The sequence below is a fragment of the Chrysochloris asiatica genome, unplaced genomic scaffold (assembly GCF_000296735.1).
Source record: "Chrysochloris asiatica unplaced genomic scaffold, ChrAsi1.0 scaffold00134, whole genome shotgun sequence".
In the NCBI taxonomy this organism is placed as follows: domain Eukaryota; kingdom Metazoa; phylum Chordata; class Mammalia; order Afrosoricida; family Chrysochloridae; genus Chrysochloris; species Chrysochloris asiatica.
In genome coordinates this window covers 1,810,329-1,819,585 of record NW_006408652.1, presented here as the reverse complement: position 1 = coordinate 1,819,585, position 9,257 = coordinate 1,810,329, and positions in this window count along the sequence as shown.

The following is a 9,257-nucleotide window of genomic DNA, read 5'->3' as shown; positions in this document are numbered from 1 at the left end:
GCAGCTTCCACAGAGTTGTTGCTATGCTTGAGCCCTTTGTTGCAGTTACTGCGTCAGTCCATCTCACTGAAGGTCTTCCTATTTTTTATTGTCCTCGTCTAGATAGGCAGAGGAGTACTGGTGTGGTGCTGTAGCATAAGCACTGTAAGTTGTTGTTTATATGTTGTTGTTGTTGTTAAGTGCTGTTGAGTCAATCCTGACCCATAGCGACCCTGTATAGGGTTTCTGAGGAGTGCCTGGTGAGCTTGAACTGCTGACCTTGCAGTTCAAACAGCTTTGCAGTCTGGTGCATTAATCCATATCGCCACACCAGGACTCCAAGTTTTATATACTTCCTGTTAATATATAATTATATTACTATTGTAAATAGAATATAAATGAACTATTTTTATATTTTATTAAAATGGTATTTCCTATTCCTTTATTCTTATTTCTTTTACCTAAATTGTTGTATTAGCTAGAAATTTTAGTATGTGTAAGAAGAACATGCTCTGCATTGGTAAGAATACTCTTAGCATTTCTCAAGCTGAAAGAACTGAAGAAAAAAAATTGAACCTTGACTTGAAATACTGAAATATTCTTTTGGCAAAATAATGAATGATGCAGAAAGCATCATAAGAAAATGGAAGGAATACAGTTATTTTATCAAAAAGAAATGATCGATGTTCAAACATTTCAAGAGGTAGCATGTGAACAAGAGCCAATTGTACTGAAGGGAGAAGTCCAATGTGCACTGAAGGCATTGGCAAAGAACAAGGTTCCAAGAACTGATGGAATAAAGACTGAAAATTTTCAACAAATTGATGAAGCACTGGAGGCACTCACTCACACTCATCTATGCAAACAAATTTTGAAGATAACTACCAGGCCAACTGATTGGCAAAGAAGATATCCATATCTGTGCCCCTTCCAAAGTGACCAAACGGAGTGCAGAAATCACCAGACAATATAAAAATTATCACATGCAAGTAAAATTTTGCTAATAATTCAAAATTGGATGCAACAGTACATTGGCTGGGAATTGCCAGAGGTTCAAACAGGATTCAGATAAGGACATGGAATGAGCGCTAAAATTGCTTGATGTTAGATGTATCTTGGCTGAAAGCAGAGAATACCAGAAAGATGTCTATCTTTGCTTTATGCAAAAGCTTTCAACTATGTGGATCATGACGAGCTGTGGACAGCATTGTGGAGAATGAATATTCCGGAACATTTAATTGTTCTAATGAGGAATCTGTACAAAGACAAAGAGGCAGTTGTTCGAATAGAACAGGGAACACTGAATTGTTTAGAATTAGGAAAGCTGCACACCAGGGTTGTATTCTTTCACCATACCATTCACTATACATGCTGAGTAAATAGTCCAAGAAACTGCATTATATGAAGAAGAACATGGTAACAGGGTTGGAGGGAGGCTATTTAACAACCTGCTAGATAGAGATGATACAACTTTGCTTGCTGAAAGTGAAGAGGACTTAAAGTACTTACAGTTGAAGATAAAAAAAAACACACAGCCTTTAGTGTGGGTTACACCTCAATGTAAAGATAACAAAAATCCTCACCACTGGACCAATAAATAACATCAAGATAAATGGAGAAAAGATTAAAGTTCTCAAAGGCTTCATTTTTGCTCAGATCAACAACAACAGTCATGGAAGTGGAAGTCAAGAAATCAGACGACGTATTGCATTAGGCAAATCTGCTGCACAAGACTTCTTTAAAGTGTTGAAGAGCAAAGATGTTAGTTTGAGGACTAAGGTACGCATGAAACAAGCCATCGTACTTTCAATAACCTCATATGTATGTGAACGTTGGACAGTGACTAAAGAAGATTATACAAGCATTGATGCATTTGGGCTATGGTATTGGAGGGTAATATTAAAGTACAATGGACTGCCAGAAGAGAAAAAAAAAAAAAAATCTGTGTTGGAAGAAGTAGAGCCAGATTGCTCCTTAGAAGCTAGGATGGCCAGATTCCATTTCTCATACTTTAGAAACATTATCAGGAAGGACAAGTCTTTGAAGATGGACATCATGCTTAGTTAAGTGAAGGGTCAGTGAAAAAGAGAAAGACTTCCCATGAAATGAATTGGAACCATGGCAATAACAATGGGCTCAAGTGTAGCGACAAATGTGAGATTGACACAGGAATGGGCAATGTTTGGTTCTGTGGTGCTATTAGTTGGTACTGACTCAACAGCATCTAAAACCAACAATAACAACAACAACAACAAACATATTTCATATTCCCTTCTAGAAAATATAAACAAGATATATGCTCCAATTTCATCCCACTGGGATATCCATTCTATATTGTCTTTACACCTCTATTATACTTTACATCTCAACAAAAAGAAAACACATATTCTCACAACTAAACCAATAAGCAACATCATGATAAATGGAGAAAAGATTGAAGCTGTTAAGGACTTCATTTTACTTGGATCCACAATCAACGTCCACAGAAGCAGATGGTATATTTCATTGGACAAATCTATTGCAAAAGACTGCTTTAAAATGACAATAACAAAAAAGATGCCACTGAGAACTAAGGTCTGCCTGATTCAAGCCATGGTATTTTCAATTGTCTGATATGCATGAGATAGGTAGAAAATTAATATGACAGATCAAAGAATAATTGATGCCTATGAATTATGGTGTTGGTGAAGAATATTAATTATAACAGCTTCCAGAAGAAAAACAAATTTGATTTAGAAGTAGTACATCTAGAATGCTACTTAGAAGTGAGACTTCATTTCACATACTTTTGATATATTTGTCCCTGGAAAAGGGCACCAGGCTTTGTAAAGTAAATGGGCAGCAAAAAAAGGGGAGACCTTAAATGATTGATTTTAATGGACTGATACAGTGACTGGAAAAATGGGCTAAAAAATAGCAAGTATTATGAGGATGCTACAGGACAGTGTTTTGTTCTTGTTTGTACATAGAATTGCTATGAGTTAGAACTGACTCAATGTTACCTAATAACAACAACAACATTGTCCTTTAGGGTTATTTCACAGTAACCAAAAACAAAACACACAACAAGAACTCATTGCCAACAAATTGATTCTGACTCATAGAAACACTATAGGACTGAATAGAACTGCCCCCATAAAGTTTACCAGGCTGAAATAACAACAATCTTTACAGAATCAGAAGTGTCACATCTATCCCACCATTTCAGAGTAAGGTCATAAAATCCTAGAGTTTAGTTGTGGTTGATGCTAATATATTGCACAAAACAACATAAAAATATCTGTGAACCAAGCTCAAATATTTGCTTTGAATTCTCAGTGAACGAGTCATATCAAATTCCTCCATTTGACCACAGGTGTCGGCTGAGGGATAGTGAGAGGCATAATCGTAGTACCCACTATCACACCACTGTCATCATATTGATTCTGATTTATAGTGACCCTGTATGGAGTTTATGAGACTGTAAATCTTTACACTCCATGCCTGGAGTGGCTGGGAGACGCAAAACCACTAAATTTGTTATTAGAAGTCCAATGCTAATCCTGCATTGCCAACAGGGCTCCTTAATTGTTGTACAGGTAAGATCACTCAAAGTGTAAACAATACACTCATACAAGCTATTTGTGCCTTTGCTGTTTCTGTTATGAATTGAACTGTGTTCCAAAAAATATGTGTTGTATTTCTTAGCCCCTTAGAGAACCCCTATACAGGATCACTATGAGTCAGAACTGACTCTACAACACTTAGCAACAACAACATACCTGTAATATAAGAACTGGACTACAAGGTCAGTGGTTCATGTCCACCAGCCACTCCTTGAAAACTATACAGGGTCACTATGAGTAGCAACCAATTCAACAGCACTTAACAACAACAACATACCTGTGAAAGTCATCACATTCAGAAGGAGTACTTTGTTATGCTAATGAGGTAATATCAGTGTAGGGTATGCCTTAAATCAACATTTTTTGTAAGTGTTTTTTTTTTAATTGTGAATTGAGTGATAGTTTTTTTTTTCTGTGTGTGTGTGTGTGTGTGTGTGTGAATGAGTAATAGTTTACGTGGTTGTACACTCATTCCATTGCAATGTAAATCAACAATTTCTGAGATTAAAAAGGGAACAGATTGAGCACAGAAACAAGCAAGAATACTTGTCACTGTTGTAATTCTGTTATAGCAGCACTAACAGACACTTTCCTTTGAGAGGATTTCAATTCGTGGTGACTCCATGTGTACAAAATAGAAACACTCCATAGAGGGATCAAGGTTGTGACCTTTCAGAAGTAGATCACCAGCACTGTCTTCCAAGGTGCCTCTGGATTGCTTAGAGTTGCCAAACTTTTGGTCAATAATCAAGTGCTTGATCATGTGTGCCCCCCCAACTCCATTTGTTGTTGTTGTTGTGAAGTGCCATAGATTCGGTTCCGACCGATAGCGACCTTGTATAGGGTTTCCAAGGAGCGACTGGTGAGCTTGAACCACCGAGCTAGTAGTTCAAACAGCTTTGCAGTCTGGCGCATTAACTCACAGTGCCAACTCCATTTAGGATATACCAATTATATTTGAGACTCCTGGTGTGGTACTGTAGGATCAGCACTGAACTGCAAAACACAAGGTCAGCTGATCCTCATAAACCCTACACAGGGTCGCTGTAAGTTGAAACAGACTCAACAGCACTTAAAAAACAACAACAACAAATGCACTTGAGGAGCCTTCATGGGGTACTGGGTTAAGCATTGGATTTGTAACTGCATGGTTAGTAGTTTGAACCCATAAACAACTCCACGGGAGAAAGATGAGGCTTTCTGCTCCCTTAAATATTTGTTGTCATTGTTAAGTTCCAACTCATAGTGACCCTGTATAGGGAGGGTTTCCTATGAGCAGCTGGTGAGCTTGAACTGTCAACCCTGAGGTTCAAACTGACCTTGCAGTCCAGTGCATTAACCTACAGGTCCACACTACACTACACTATGAGTCAGAACCGACTCAATGGCACATAAACACCATCACCACCAAATTATATTTGATGATAAAGCACTCCTTTATATTCCAAACTTTATGTTTGGTTCTCTCCAAAGTGGTCTCCCCAAAGTGATGTCATATCACTTACTGATATCTGGCTTTTTGTACTTACCAGCAGCCAGTATGAACTTAAGAATCGTTGCTCAAATACAACAGGTGCATGCAAAAGGTGATATGACTTTTCTCCAAATTTGTAATAATTTCAGATATAATGTGTTCCGCCTCAGTATACCATAGATTCCAACCAGTGACTCTTGAATTGATTCCAACTCATGACTCCAAAGAGCAGCCCAATATTTTAATCATTTGGATCTGTTATGTCACAGCTTCAATATGGAAGCAAGTGGAGAACCTTTATTTCTATGGTCCCTGCTGAACTGTGGCAGCATAGAAGTGCAAACAATAGAGTCTCACCGTTGATATCGCTCTTAGGGTTATATAGCCCTTCTCCCTCACCAGGAAGAATGTATTCTGATGCCTTCAGATTACTGGAGATTTTGCTTTATTTTCTCAAGAGTCATTTTCCACATGTATGCACATGACTCCAAGGCATTCAGGGAAACTGTTAGTTCCTTTTCCCCAGACCCTCTCAGCAAGATGTTATCAATTTAATAGACCAGCATTGATATCCTGTAGGATGGTGAAGTAGTTAAGCTTGAACTAAGGATAAGGAGAGGAAGTTGGGCCACATACCTAAGGTAAAATGGTAAAGGCATACTGATACACTTGGTAAACTCTGACTGTTGCTGCTGTTCTCTGATTATCAGAAAGCACACAAGTGCTTCCACCAGATTAAAAGTTTCACATAAAATACCACTGGCGGTTCTGCTTTACATCAACAAGGAGACGAAGTCTTAAACAGCAATCACAAAAGCTTCTATTTGATTAAGTTTACCAACACTCAGTAACATTCTTCGAGAACTATTGGACTATTTATTAGCCAAATAACATAATTAAATAGGGTTATTATAAAGATCAATAGGCTTAAATCTCTAAAGTCATACATGGTGGCAAATTACTCTGCAGTTGCCCTAGGGGAATAACTCAGTTCACTAGGTAGTGAGAGCTTCCACTTTCAAGTATAGTAACCCTTGCTTGGCTCCAGTCAGGTAACCAAAGTAGAATTTTTTCATTTGATGAGGGTATATATATTTGAAATATTAACTCAGAAACAAAAGAAAATAACTGTAAAATGAGATTGGTGTTAAGTAGTCTAATATAAACAGACTCAACTGATGCTTCCACTTATCACCTGATACCATAATCCCACAATCTAATAGTTCAAAATGGTGTGGTGGGCCCTCAAGAGGAAGTCTTAGTTCTTTGCTCAAATAAAACAATCTCTCAGAGATTGATCTATTATGTCTATGAAACCATACTGATCAAACTAGGTAAGTGAGAAGTGACTAGCATATTGGAAGCTTTGCTACAATATAAATTTTCTAAAGTGTGGGAGATACATTTGATGAGCTTTCAGAAACCAGATATTTCAGTAAAACTTTACGTGTCCAATGATCAAGAACATTCCAACATATACCATTTTAAGTAAAGGACATATTATTATAGCTTGCACCCCTCACCAAAAAGGAAGCCTAATAGCTTCTTTGAGTTGTCTGGCAACATAATTTATACTTGGGAAAACTACTCTGATCCATCTACCACATGACATAAATGACTGATAGCTTTCTGCTTGGCCCAGAGCAAGTCCAAGTTCTGATGTAGGCAGACCAAGCACATGGAATATATGATCTGGAAGACCCTAAGGTGTTGGAAATATTAGTGGTGGCATATTAGAATCACATAACTAACTCCAGGTATTCTGGGGGGAAATCTTTCCATAAATCCTCACAATTTGAGGGATTATGGAGGATATAATCCACCTGCACAGGATCCCACATAACACTGTATCCTATCAGAGGGTTTAGTTGACAGCAAAAGCAGAAGTGGGCAACCTCCAGAAGCTTCTAGCCTCACAGAACACTGAAACAATTTCTTACAGACAACTTAAATGCTAGTTCAGAGGTTATACTTTATAGAATAGGTTTCAACCCTTGTGTTTATATGTTGTATCATAGATAATGTATATGGTAATGGCCCCCTATAGGCTTTATACATTTAGAAGTCCTTTGCCCCAAATGGAGACCGATTTAGCCAGGGGACTCAGCAGGTATAACATTGAATTATAAGCTGTGACTGCTGTCTGGGCACTCCAGGCTCCTTGTGCAATGGGACCAGCAGACAGGAAGAGGAGTCACTACTCAGCCAGGGACACTTAACCTTGATCGTCAAGAGGAGGCAGGGTACTGGTATACAACGGAGGAGTTGCAACTGCAGGGTGAGAGAATGCTAGACTAGAGAAAATGAGGCGGAGACAATCAGTATAATTGGTGTCCCTGAGGCCAGTTAGAGGAGTGGGAGTTATAGTTTAACTCACAAACTTTCCTCTTCAAAACTTCCTCCAGGTGAAAAAGGGCCACCAGGTTCCTGGAAAAATTGATCCTGGAGTAGTATAAGTAGCACAAAGGGAGAGCCATGTTAGACACATACATGCACTTGTTAGTTCTCCTTCAGGAAAGGTCTAATAGAAACATCAGTAAACAATTTTCAGCTGGTAACACTTTCAGAACTCACCCAGATGCAGGTCTCTGCCTCATACAAGGGAAGTTCATATTCAATGACTTATTGAGATAGAAGGATAATGGTCTAGTCACCTTGACCCAACTGGCGACATTCAGCATGACCATTCTAGCTCTAGAACTTCCCATGGGGATGGCTGAGGTTGGGCCTGCATCACAGCTCGACTTCTGCCTCTGTTCTGTCCTACTTCCTTTCTCTTTTTTCCACAGAAGTTGATCCTTTAACAAACATCCCACATGCTACACTCAATCTCATAATCTGCTTCCTAAAGAACCTAGTTAGCCATATATGCCCAACAGTAGTGAAGGACATTTAGAGAAAATATTAGCTTTCTTTTGCAAGTAGGAAAACAACTTCTTTGGGGAATGAATGCTTGTGAGAATTTCTCAGTAGTTTGGGGTTGCCCCAGTTCTTCTATTCAAACAAGTATGACTCTTCTAATTATTAGGGTCCTATGCTTTCCTGATCACTGCGACACCATCAGTATCCATAATTCAAATTCTGTATCAATTTTTGAGGTTTTTTTGAGCAATCTTAGTTGGTGGTGTATGCTATCGAGTAGGTTCCAACTCATGCCTATACTACATAGGGGTTCTGAGGCTGTAATTTCTACAAAAGCAGAAAGTCTCTTCTTTATCCCATGGATGCAAACTGGTGCCACTGCAGTTTGAATATAACAATAAATTCCTTTTGTTGTATTTACATTAAATAGAATCAACTCTGGCTAATTTAAAGACAACAAAAAGAATTTATTAAAAGGATATTGTTGTTATGTACCATCAAGTCTGTGCTGACTCATAGTGACCCTGTACAGGGTTTCCACAAGCAGCTGGTGGGTTTGGACTGCCAACCATGCAGTTAGCAGTCCAGTGCCTATCCTCTACTGTCACACCAGGACTCCATTGGAAGGATGTTGTTGGTAAGTGCCATCAAGTTGGTTCTTACTCATAACAACACTGTATAGCATTTTTGAGGAGATGCTGGTTGGTTTGAACCACCAACCTTGCAGTTGGCTATACAGTGCTTATTCTACCACACACCAGGACTCCTATTGGAAGGATGTTGTAGTTGTTGTTGTTAAGTGGCTTCGAGTCGGTCCCGGCTTAGAGTGACCCCGTATAGCGTTTCTGAGGAGTGGCTAGTGATCTTGAACTACCGACCTTGTGATTAAAACCGATCTTGCAGTCCAGCACATTAACCTGTGGTACCACACCAGGACTCGTAAATACATGGAAGAAGAGTCAAAGAAGCAAGTCTCAATGAAGACAACCTGGAGCACCTCTCAGGAGATATTAGTAAAAGGAACTTAGATTCTTTTGTTGGGCCTTTAGGCTGGGCGAAACATATTTTTAGTTGTTGTTGTTACTGTTGTTAGGTGTCATCAAGTTGGTACCAACTCATAGCGACCCTATGCACAACAGAACGAAACACTGTCCAGTCCTGGAACAACCTCACAATAGTTACCACGCTTGAGCCTATTGGCGCTGCCACTTTGACAATCCATCTCGCTGGGGGTCTTCCTCTTTTTCTGTGACCCTCCACCTAAGCAAACATGATATCCTTCTCCAGTGACTGGTCGCTCCTGACAACGTGTCTGAAGTATGAGAGACGAAGTTTGG